General features: G+C 37.1%; 1 protein-coding gene across 1 annotated transcript in view; it reads left to right on the plus strand.

Moving 5' to 3' along the window:
- Positions 1–253: 253 nt before the first annotated feature.
- The window catches only part of LOC126769419 (serine/threonine-protein phosphatase 4 regulatory subunit 2), a 248,837-nt gene continuing 235,652 nt past the window's right edge, over positions 254–13,438 (plus strand). Inside the window, exon 1 of the mRNA XM_050488184.1 lies at positions 254–262. The gene's annotated coding sequence lies outside the window, so the exon portion shown is untranslated. The remainder of the gene's footprint in view (positions 263–13,438) is intronic.

Genomic DNA, 13,438 nt, shown 5'->3' on the forward strand with positions numbered 1-13,438 from the left:
ACAGCTGTTACTTTAAGTACTTATAGTAACGATGTATGAACTTATTTATTTATTTTTACTTTTAATCAACAGCGTTACTCATTACTGAAGCCTTTTAGGCCACATAGGATTACAATTTTATAATACTAACTATTACTTTAACGCAAACAAAGGTAAATAAATTTTAATACCCTGTATTTATTTTTTCATAATTTCTTTGGATTAGTAACTGTGTAAGTGTGGTGTTTATATTCTTACCCACCGTGTTATTTTTTATTTGTTGGTATTTGTACTCATGTTAATTTTTTATAGTGTTTGTTATAAAAAAAATAATTCACAGTGTACAGGAAAACAATTTGTTTTTTTTTTTTTGTTGCACTGGTAGATTTTTTTTCTATTAATGTAATTAAAAATTTTTTTATAACAAATAACAAAAACAAAACCCTAACTCTACGCTTACGACACCTAGGGCTTGAGATAGGCTTATTCTACTCTGAAGCTGCCAAGCCACGGCTTTATTTATACGAAATATATTATACGATGTGTGCTTAATTGTTGGTTTACGTGATAGCATTAACCGTAAGATAAGATTAACTCCTTCATTGTAGTCTAGTAGCTACTTTATAACGCAGCAAAAATAAAACTGATCCGTTTCCAGCCATACGGGGTTGCCATCTTATCGGATATTAATAGCCAGGGAAAAAAAAAACTTGTGTGCACTATATTATCGCCTACGTAGTCATTTAATTAGAAGATACTTTATGTAAAATTGTAATGTGTTTGTAAATTCAATTTTTTCATATTTATTTTAAATAAAATTTTAATAAATTAAAATAAAGATCACGACTGTGTTAAATGTTGCGAATCGAGTTTCATCATTAATTTAAAACTAAAATAATAAATAAGGATCGATATTTAAAATATTATAGTTTACTTTTTAAATTCTAATTAAACGTCAATATAGTTCATTGCCTATATTTTATACACCAATCAAAGTAACTGTTTATAGTAGACTTAATAACTTCGTTTTGAAATTAATTTACCCTGCGGTGTGTAAAGATATTTTGTAGATTTTCCGAGAGCCCTGGAGACTGCAAAATAATTTTTTCGCTTCTCACAAAAATAAATGAAGTTCCTTTTTTATAGAAATACAAATATTTGCGTGGAACTTTGAATGATATATTTATAATATAAGAAGAATATTAAAGGAAAACATTTTTTTTATCAGTCAATATAACAATAAATGCCTTTTTTCCGGATAGAAAAAGTATAGAGCCAAGATGGCTCAATCAATATAACACCAAGGACTGTGAATTGAATTCCGGTTAATATCTACTAAGTTTTTGTTTTGAATATATCCCGTGCTCGGTGGGGAATACCTACGTATGGAGTTTTGTACAGGCCAAGGTGCAGTTATCACACACAATTACTATTCTATCGCCAAAAAACAGTACCAAAAATTACAGGTATTATGGGACATAACAAATTTTGCCACGGAAGGTAATGCAATGGGCTGAATGTCTCTGTGTATGAGCAGTTTTTCTTTTCTCGCATTGGGAACCTTCAGAAAGGTACACAGCTTAACACGTTAAATTATTCCAGATCCTATGTTTTTAAGTTTCTGTTAAGTGCCCAAATTTTGACAAATCTGCAAGTTTGGAATTCACAAATTTTGATTCTTTGTTCTTTAATATGATTTTGTTTGTATAATAACGAATATATATAAATATGTTCGTATATTCGTTAATAATAATTACGACTCTAAATTGACTTGATTTAAGTTTGAACATTTAATTGAATAATTGAATTCGACCGACGATCTATTTACTCCAATTTGCATTAATAGAAGATGTCTCTAAAGAAAATTTAATTGTAAGGGCAGACTAAGCCGTGGCTAGAGAATTTCTCTTTGTACTAATATTACTAAATTTCAACTGTGTCGTTGATTTTGGCTAACTTGTACTATTATAGATCACAAAGTTTAATGTTTGTATATTAATATGGGATAAAAATGTTATCGGGTTTTTCAAAAGTCGGTTCTCGCGTTTCGCGAACTCGCGTTCGGAAAGCATGTACTGCTTCTGATCTCTAAAGCTATAAAAGTGAAGGAATATATATAATACTTGTGTTTGTAAATACACTTGTGTACTATAACATCTTCTGTGTAGTGGGCTAGTCTCCGTTGAAAATGGACGCAGTCGGTCACTTCAACGCTACTACACGCCATCATTTGTAGAGATGTTATTATAAACATTTAATACATATTTAGATGAATTTTGCTTAAAATGTTTTTTTGATTTGTAAATTTGACAAAATACATTTAAATATTATTGTGCCTAACCAAGAACTTATTATCGGTCTTCGTGCTGACTCTGGGTTTATATTATAAATTTTTTATTACAATCAAATGTTATGTAAAGCCTCCCCCTCATACAGTCAATATGTTGGTTACCGGAAGTTGTTATGTCAATCCAATTATATAAACCACAAGGCAATAACTGAGTAAATACAACAGGATCTAGTTATTATTATAAGACATATTAACTATGTATTGGAGTATTATGATTTGAAGAATAAGTAAAATATTGCAATAACAGGAACGAGAGACTTAGGACTTGTGGTCAAAGATTGCTATTGTAAGGAGTGGCTTGTGATTCTTGAAATGTCTATGAGCAAACGTAATTAGTTACAATTGGTTGACCCATTTGCCTGTCTTCCTTGAATATAGAACGTATTTTGCATACAATAATGATGTCGTGAATGATATAGAATTTTTTATTCCAAGAACAAAAATGTATAAACAATTGAATCGATACGTGATAAAAAATGTTTAATAGCTTCAATCTAGACATTAAAGATAATACTTCTACTTAGTAAGTGACTATTGATTAGCTTTCTAAAAAAAAGTTTATTCCATATTCATATAATACCATACATTAATAATATACACTTAATAATGTGTTATAAATAAGTAAAACAGTTTGAAAAATATTCTTAAAAGTTATTTTAATTTTGCAATGTTTTAAACTTGAAATTATTAATGCTAATAACAAGTTGGCAAGCTAGTTTAAAAACTTATTATATTTAAAAAAATATAAATATTATATTTTCCTATAAATCAGTTCATATATTATAAGTAATAAGTACATTAGCTACATAATATCTAACTTGTGTATTTCAACCAATATGCCAATAATCATGGAGGCATCTCACAAAATTGTGATTCAATCAAACACTTCCCATGGGCTATTAAGGTATTGCTATCGACGTGCGACGAATTCGTGACCAAAATAACAATGGAGATAGGCGACTAAGCACAATATTAGTGAAACGTGAGCTCGCTTATATAACGAGTGACTCGCTTAGGCGCAGACTACATACACGAATGATTAAACTATCTCGGAGTCAATATGTACATTTGTAACAAAACCATATATTTATTGATATTTACATGAGTCATAAATTATTGAGAATAATATACAAAACATTATGTTTCTTAATTTCGAAAACATATTATGTTCTTATTTATTCCATGTCTAATTAGTTGTACAACAACTTTTTTATTTTTTAAAATATTAACCTAAAAAAATAGTTTGCGAGTCAGCTTTACTAGCCTATTCTAACTACAAGAGGAGTAAAGACAAATAAACAAGTTTGACAATGCAGTGACGCGTAATAATTGGGCGAGATCTTCAATAATTTATGATATGCATTATACAGTAACAGCCTGTTAATGTCTCACTGCTGGGCTAAGGCCTCCTCTCCCTTTTTGAGGAGAAGGTTTGGAGCTTATTTCACCACGCTGCTCCAATGCGGGTTGGTGGAATACACATCAATCAATCAATCAACAGCCAATCGTTGTCCACTGCTGAACATAGGCCTCTCCCAAGGTGCGCCAAAGCTCCCTGTCCTCCGCCTTCCGCATCCAGTTGGTACCCGCCACCTTCTTAAGGTCGTCGGTCCACCTGGCTGGAGGGCGCCCTACGCTGCGCTTGCCGATTCGCGGTCTCCACTCTAGGACTCGTCTGCTCCAACGGCCATCGGTCCTACGACATACGTGACCAGCCCACTGCCACTTCAGCCTGCTAATTTTGCAAGCTATGTCGGTGACTCCGGTTCTTTTCCGGATAATCTCATTTCTGATCTTATCCTTCAAAGATACTCCGAGCATAGCTCGCTCCATAGCACGCTGAGCGACTTTGAATTTGTGGACTAGTCCCGCAGTTAGTGTCCACGTTTCGGCACCGTATGTCATGGCAGGTAAGACGCATTGGTTGAAGACTTTCGTCTTCAAACATTGCGGTATAGATGACTTGAGGACTTGACGAAGGTTGCCAAATGCTGCCCATCCCAAGCGAATTCTTCAATCGGCTTCCTTCTCGAAGTTGTTCCTACCGACTTGTATTATCTGTCCTAGGTAGGTATATTCACTAACAACTTCGAGAGGTTTCCCCTCGACGTATATCGGTCCCGGCACGACATGCCTATTAAACATGACCTTGGTCTTGTCCAAGTTTATACCGAGACCGACACACCGGGAAGACTCGCCTAGGCTACGCAGCATTTCGGTGAGTTGTTCCAGCGACTCTGCTATGATGACGATATCGTCGGCAAATCGAGGTGTGAGATGTACTCGCCGTTTACATTGACTCCATACCTAGTCCAATCCAGCGTTTTGAAAACGTCTTCCAACGCGTTGGTGAACAGTTTCGGGGATATTACATCCCCCTGTCTTACCCCTCTGCGCAGTTGGATCGCCTTCGTCTTACAGTCCTGGATGTGGACAGTCATTGTAGCGGCGTTGTACAGACATCTCAGTACCTCGATATATCTCCAATCGATATGACATGCAATGAGTCGAGAACTGCCCAGGTTTCGATGGAGTCGAAGGCTTTCTCGTAGTCCACAAATGCCATACACAGCGGCTGATTGTACTCTTCGGTCTTCTGCACAATCTGCCGAACAGTATGGATGTGGTCCACGGTGCTGTAGCCTGATCGAAAGCCGGCTTGCTCTGGGGGCTGGAACTCGTCAAGTCGTCTGGCGAGACGGTTCGTGACGACTCTTGAGAACAGCTTATACACGTGACTCAGGAGGGAGATTGGTCTGTAGTTTTTCAAGAGGGTTTTATCACCTTTCTTGAAAAACAGTACCACCTCACTCCCGCTCCACGTTTCCGGGGTCTTGCCATGTTGGATGACGGAATTAAAGAGGCTTGCTAGCTCTTTCAGGACCGGAGTCCCGCCTGCCTTAAGCAACTCTGTTGTGATTCCGTCATCTCCCGGAGCTTTGTTGTTTTTAAGCTGTTCTAGAGCCCTAATCTCTCCTTGGTCAACGACCGGGAGCTCCTCGGAGTAATGGCGCATAAGAGGGGCGCGCTGGTCATCAATACTGATTCCCACGGGTTTATCCGATCTTGAAGAGAACAACTGCCCATAAAACCTCTCTACTTCTCCGATAATCTCAGGCCTAGAGGTAACGACCCCACCATTTTCAGTTTTAAGTTTTGTCAGACGCGGCCTCCCAAACTTGCGAGCGAACACTTTCGATCCCCGATTTTGCTCGATCGCAACCTTGATGGCACGGGTATCGGAGTGTCGGAGATCGCGTCGCGTCAGCGTTTTTATTGTTCGATTGAAGGCCTTATCTGACAAAAACGATCGTAGTTCTCGTCGTTTTCTCATGAGCTCGAGTGTCTCAGCAGAGAGTTTTGGTGCGTTGTCTCTTCTCTGTGGCGGAAAACACTTGCGGGATGTGTTTTGCAGTATTTTGACCAGCGTGTCGGTTTTCTCATCAATGCTGCTTACGGTTTCCAACGCGGTGAATTAATTTTGAAATTCCATTTGGAACTTTTCGGAGTCTTGAGCAGCTTGGAGCATGGTAGGTCGGAGAGTAGACCTCATTATTCTCGATCTTTCGGCTTTGCAGTCGATATTTAGAGTGCCTCGAACCAAGCGGTGATCATTTCCGGTATTAAGCCTGTTGATCACTGAAACATCTCTAAATATGTGCCTTTTATTCGAAATGATAAAGTCTATCTCGTTCCTTGTCACGTTATCAGGGCTTCGCCAGGTCCACCTCCTCTGAGGCTTCTTTTGAATAAATAATTCATCAAAAAGAGCCCCTGCGCTTCGAGAAAGTTTACCAGCATTTGCCCCCTGTGATTTCTGCAGCCCAAGCCGTCAGGTCCGACTTTCGATTCACCGCTATCTTGTACTCCCACTTTAGCATTAAAGTCTCCCATAACAACATTGTAGTGGGCCTTCGAGGTGTCGTTGAGGGCCTTTGCGATGTCCTCGTACATCGCTTCGACCACATCATCAGAGTATGTCGAAGTTGGCGCATATACCTATACGACCTTCAGGGAGTACCTGTCGGAAAGTTTTAGGACAAGGTACGCTACCCGGTTCGACACACTACTGATTTCCACAATGCTGCTAATGAGATCCTTTTTGACTAGAAAACCGACACCACCCTGGGAGAGGTTATCACCTTCGCGGAAGTAGAGTAAGTTACCGGACTCTAGAGTTATCGTGTCCTCCCCCTGTCTTCGGACTTCAGATAACCCCAGTATATGCCAGTTTATATGACTTAACTCTACTTCTAATTCGGCGAGGTGATGGTCCAGCCTCATCGAGCGTCCATTGTACGTTGCCATGTGCAGTTGTTTTATACGGTAGCCTGCCGTGAACCGGTGATTCTTAGCACCTGCCCTGCCGATACCGCGACCGCTACGTTGGTCGGGCCTAGCGGGCTTGCCGGTAACTGGGGGCCTTTTTTTGGGCGCATCTGCCATTAAGGGGGGGTTTGCCCATACTCGCCGCGCTGGGCAGGCGTGTTGGCGAGCGCAGTAGGGGGGTAAGATGTTTATGGGGGGGGACGCTGCTGCCCATCCCACCTTTTCCCCGTCCCTCAGTCGCCTCTCACGATACCCACGGGATGAGATTGGGGGAGTACTATTCTAAGAATGGCAGAATTTCAATGAAATTAGACACATGCAGGTTTCCTCACGATGTTTTCCTTCACCGTCAAGCATGAGACGAATTATAAACACAAATTAAGCACATGAAAATTCAGTGGTGCTTGCCCAGGTTTGAACCCGCGATCATCGGTTAAGATTCACGCGTTCTAACCACTGGGCCATCACGGCTTTTTTTGGATATGCATTATGGATACGCAAAAATATCGCGTCCTAAATATTGGCGAAGCTGTTATTGAAACTTTAGAAGTAAAATTAAAGAATAAATAAAAAGAATAAATAAAATAGTGTTGTATTATAAATAAAGATATATTCATCAATAACTATTTGTAGTGTGATATAGTAGAGCTTTTTGCATAGCGTTTAAAATACGTAAATCTGTTAAAGATTTGTTTCCGTATACTCCTTCTCCGATTGAACTTGATCACACTGTGCCAGAAAAATTCGCACAAATATCAATGATGCGTAAATGCGTTATATATCTTAAATCTAGCTTCTATTGATTGAGTCCAGTTATATTTGTCTTTGGTTCTCCTATTTATTCTTCGTTTATAGGTTACAAAAAGAAGCAGCAACCATAGTCCAAGTAATAGTCCTCCAGACCAGACCACTTTTTTTTTCACGCAGTGAAAACCTGCATAAAGGTACCCGGGTCCCATGGGGTTCCCTTCCATACTATGCTCCGCTCGTGGCTCGGCGGAGTTCTCCTCAGCGGGCGAAGATAATCTTGCCCCCAGAACTCCTCGCTAACGCGTACAGCAGTGCAAGGCCATTCCGGCTGCCGTCCTCCTCAGGGCCGTCTGAAATAGGACACGCAAGGTCCCTAATTCACGCGTCCCTAATTCCCGCTCCACCATCTCCTTTTTGACCATGACGGTCTCACAGAAGGAGGCTACGGCCCTCCACGCCAATTCCCTGTTGAGCATCGCTGACATGGTTGCTCACAGTGAGAGCCTCTTGTATGACCTCATGGACAGAATCTCCCTCTCTGCTTTCTACGCGGGGCACGCCTCCAACGTACGCTCCACTCGAAGAGGGGACGCTTTAACTGTTGATGGAGGATGCGGGTGTTTATAGATTCTCGCGTCCATATCCGCTAGAATGTCCAAGGGCGCAAAGCGCGCTACGACGCTTGCTAGTTGACGATATCGAGACTTATCGCCAACGCTACGCCACCCCGAGCCACCGTCTGCTCTGACAGAGACCGGACGCACAATATCATGTTGACAGTCGGACGGCCCTGCTGGAAGTCGAAGTGACACTCAGCCAGGTCGGGGTCAACACGTGACAGATGCCCACACAGACGAGACAATTTGCTCAAAAAGCTTGTCAGCCTCGTCCAGCAGGCATATGGGACGGTACGCATAAAGAGATTCTGCAGCCTATTGATTATTATCTTTTTCCCTCCCGCTCCATAAGGTTCTGCAGCCCGCCCTGCCATCCATTCTTCAAGAGAACCAAATTCACCTGCTTACAGACTTTGGGGAACGTACCAGTACGGAGGCAGCTGTCGAAGAGCCGCCTCAGGCCACTCCCCAATGAAGCCGAAGCTAACACGAACGCCTGCCCGGGAATACCATCGGGGCCGGGTGTGGTGTTGCGAACATGCATGCGATAAACGCGTGGTTTAGCTCCTGACAGACCAGACCACTATACCAACGAGGCAGTCACGAGTGAAAGGTAGTAGTAGGTCTCATAGTAATGTAGCAATTTATAATTTATGTGAGAGTGCGTAAAATATCAATCGGCCTGTTTAGATCGATAAAAATTATGAAACACATAGCGAATGCAAGAGCAATTCCAGAGAAAAAATATAAAAAACCTCCTTGATCAAAATTGATTTGTTTTATTATTTGCTGTTTTAGTTGTATAGTTATAAAAAAAACCTTAATTTAATCTAAACCATACTTAGGTGCGGAACGACATTATTAACTAAAATATTTGAACATTTAGATATGTTTTTGTCTTAAGTTCTGTGAGAACTTATCCTTATGATAAATCTACTTTTGTGTCATTTTCGGGTTATCCGTGTAGGTGACAGAAAACATACTGTAATTTGCTAAGTGTAACAGTACTCTCATTAAATTTAATCCAACAAGATGAATAACAGCCATTCTTCAACGTCTAGAGTTCCATACCGCAGTGATACTTAAAATGTTTGTGCTGTTAGTTTTGGATTAATATTTAACGTGTTGGATTATTCTCATTCTGGGTAGGTACCACCCACTCTTCATATAATATACCGCCAAGCAGCAATACTAACTGTTTTGGTCTGGCTTGGGCCTATATTTACAAGGAATATAACATATAAGTTCCCAGGGTTGGAGGCATATTGTCCTGGCACATTGATTAAAATTTATTTTCTACCTAATACAATAAAAAAAACTGTTACTTGACTTGCTGTTACTTGATGCTAATTATATTTTTACATTTTTTTATACATTATTTCAAATATTTATGATTTATATATGCTTATGGTTAAAAAAAATATATATATGTTGCATTATAATAAAGATAAATTGTAAATTAAAAAACATTAAGTACTATTTATACTTTAATTGCTTAAATTATGATTGTTTGAGATTTGTTGTTACTTTTTTCATTAAATTACATTAATAATATAAGTACGGTTAATGTTTTCATTCAAATGATCCTTTTTTATTCAGTCCACAAAACTGACTACAATTATATAATCAACAATAACATACATTAACACATTGAACCAAAATATTTACAATTGAGTCTTCTCGATGTGGACATTATATGCGTAACATACGCATTGAATTTTCTTACATAAAAACATGAGCCAAAAAGCCTTGAAGAACGTTGAAATAACAAAAAATAAAACAGAAAAATACAGAAACCGCAAGCGTTGTATCAAAAAGCAACAGGTTATTACGTTTACATTCGGAAAACTTATGACTGGTACTTCGTAATTCTTCAACCGTTACTGATACTTATGATAATTACATACATTGGAATTAACATTTTTTTATAGTATAGGTAGATGGACGAGCATATGGGCCACCTGATGGTAAGTGGTCACCCATCTTATGTCCCTTGTGCCTGTAATTACACTAACTCAATCACCCTTCAAACCGAAACACAACAATACCGAGTACTGCTGTTTTGCGGTAGAATATCTGATGAGTGGGTGGTACCTACCCAGACGAGCTTGCACAAAGCGCTACCACCAGTAACCTTTGCGATATCATCATAATGTATATAACATAAGCATAAGCATATAAACATAAGTTAGCAAAATACAATAATGTACAAAACAATTTTAGTCGAAGAAATCGTCTTTCCGTTGAGTAAATTAGGTCGCATACAAGTCCATTTGCAAATGGTATTTCTTTAACCATATCATCGTCATTTTTGAACGTAGACTGCATAAAAAGATTTGGCAGACTTTTACGGTAGTCCTTCTGCCTGATTTCGACTTTAAGAATGCTTTTACTGGTATGTTTGTTCTGCCAAATGCTTTACAAAAAAAAAAAAACTTTTATAGCACTATACCTCAGAGGTTGAGAAGGGATGGCTTTATTTTACTCTGCTAATATGCATTAGCGAGTCTTCGATAATGGACTTAATAGTAACAGCCTGTGAATGTCCCACTGCTGAGCTAAAAAGATAATGGACTTAAAACGACTATATTCAACTCTAAACGATAAACTTTCAGTAACACCAAGGATTACTGTAATTAATAGATACAATCCAATGTGGATTGTAGCTTGTAATTACCACTTACAAGCTTGTCAAAGCGTTCCTTAATTAAAATTTACAGTGTCATCATCATAATGTAATTGACAATGAGAAAGCGAATAAAAAAAAATTATTGTTTTTATTTTAGAAATTAAATTCTGTTTCATTTAACTACAATATTGCAGTCTGTGCATTTCTAATAAAAAAAATTAAGATAAAAAAAGGTAAAGTTTTTTTGAAAATTTTCAATAACGTTTATGGTCGACGATCAATGAACAAACACTAGCGTAACGTGGATAGAGCATAAATCCACTAAGCTCTGTATTAGTAAAGGTTTATTAATACCGTGACAACGCCTTATTTAAAAATGTATCCAGTGAGGTGAAAAACATTCAACATATAAATAGAATTACGTGATACCTCGTCCATGTCATGGGAGAGCTTGGATTTATTGATTCGATCCAATCATATCCGTTACATTCCGCTTTGATAGATACTCGGATACCGGTGACATCGAAAGATACAGGGGTATTTTCTATGCTAAAATGTCTTATATTTTACGAATACTGCTTAAGGAGGCAATAAAATGTTAAATATTAAGTATTTCTAAATTAAACTGTTATTCGAAAATACTTTAATAAATACGTAATAAGCCAATATACTTCGATAAAAACGTATTTTAAATCAAAATAGTTATAATAATAATTATTATGAACACTTAAAATTTAATTAGTAGTCAATATTTTTTATAACTATGTTTTTATATTTTTATTAGAAACACATAAAGATAAACAATTCACAGTTTTATAATATTCTATATAAAATTAATGAGCTATATATTTATTACACAAGTAATAAATATAATATTGATACTGTAAGTGTCCCACTGTTGGCTAAGGCCTTCTCTCTTTTTGAGGAGAAGGTTTGGAGTTTATTCCAATACGGAGCGTATTGGAATAAACTAAAATGTGATTTGGTAAATCAAGATGTGAAATATTTTTATCGGACACATGCAGGTTTCCACATGATGTTTTAACTCGAAGCCGAGCGCGAGAAGAATTATAAACAAAAAATGACAGTTCCCAGGATTTGAACCCGAAATCTTCGGTTAAGATTGACTTTTTTTAGCCACTATGTATCTTGGCTCTTATGATGGATACTAATAAATAATGATAATTTTAAAAAAAAATTTGTTAAAAAAATTTAACTGTTTTAATTTTAAATATAGAATTTAATACAATGTTTATTTATATATTTGTATTTTTGTAAGTGATGATAAAATTTTTACTAAGTACCACCTAATGACGGATAAAGCTAATAAGATATCATTTGATTGTTAGTACAATAATCAGATATCGTTCGAAATGCATATACTGTATGTATCTGATTTAAAAAAAAAGAATATTACCAATTTCTGTTTCACAGAAATTACTAACAATGACAAATACTCAAATTAAATAGTATTATTATCATAACAATTTAGAATCGAAAGACAGGCCTTATAAAGGCTTTAAATAATTAATAAATAATAATGTTCTCCGGACCGATTTTGGTCACGACAGCCAATCTCAAGAAAGATTAGCCAATTGCGCTCTGCGCAAGGACGCTCTGTACTCCCTAACTCTCATAATCCGATGGGAAGGCAATCTGACGGTGTTACATGATTTCCGAGGCACAGGAGTGTACACACTTTCAACTTCCAGACTCCGGGCTGCTGAGAATTTTCGACAGAAATACCCAATAACTTTTTATTGGCTCAACTTGGGATTTGAAGCAACGAGCCAGGACCAACGAGCCTGTCGTTGAATTCCAAGAATTAATTGACATGACATGACGCTAAATATTCAAATTACTCTTCTAAATAAAATTTATTACAGATGCAATATCGTTTACAAAACCTTAGTAAAATATACATATGTCACATATACGTACGTACTTTTCAGAAAATGTGATTAAAGGGTAAATATATCTACTTGAAGATTTTATTAGATTTCCTTTACGATAAGGTATAGGCAATCTTCGCGGCTCGGGGTAATATAACATGGTTTTCCAATATACTTCGGCGGTCCGCCATTGTGTGTATATATATTTGGTATTTACTTCATATATAAAGCGAGCACACTAAGTGCACTTACACCATTTATTCGTAGGTCAGAAAAGCCTTGTGAGGCTAGTAAGTGACGTGAAAGGGAAAATTGATAAACCCTTGAGTGTATCGCACAAGGTTTAATACTAACTGACCAGTAAAAACTAAGTGAAATTAATGTTTTAACTAATAATTGTGTATGTGTGCGTTAAAATATATTTAATTACACTTAGTATTTTATTAGCTATAAAGTAAACTAAAAAAATAGTTACAGTCTTCTGTAGCTATTTTTTTAGTTTACTTTTTATTTATTTTTCTTTTTAAATTTTTACTATTAAAAAATAATTGTTCACGTTGTTTTTTATATTTTATGTTCATAGGTTAAGAGCTACGAACTGTATTGTTATATTAATACATTTGACTAGAAAAATCGTCGGGCTATAGATGCAAGCCTTATTAACTGCTAAGCGAGCTGTCTTATTTATAAATAAAAAGACCACACAAGGCAACGCAACCACCTTTAGACTTATATTGCGTTATAAATGAGAAAAAAACGGTCTATCTGTCAGTTACCCTTTACGGTTAAACAACTATACCAATTATTATATAACTAAATTTAGTGCGAAGCAAGTTTGAACTCCAAGAATGGATATAGGCAATTTTTTTCAAATTCACCCACCGAGGCGGTG

The sequence above is a fragment of the Nymphalis io genome, chromosome 7 (assembly GCF_905147045.1).
Source record: "Nymphalis io chromosome 7, ilAglIoxx1.1, whole genome shotgun sequence".
Lineage (NCBI taxonomy): Eukaryota > Metazoa > Arthropoda > Insecta > Lepidoptera > Nymphalidae > Nymphalis > Nymphalis io.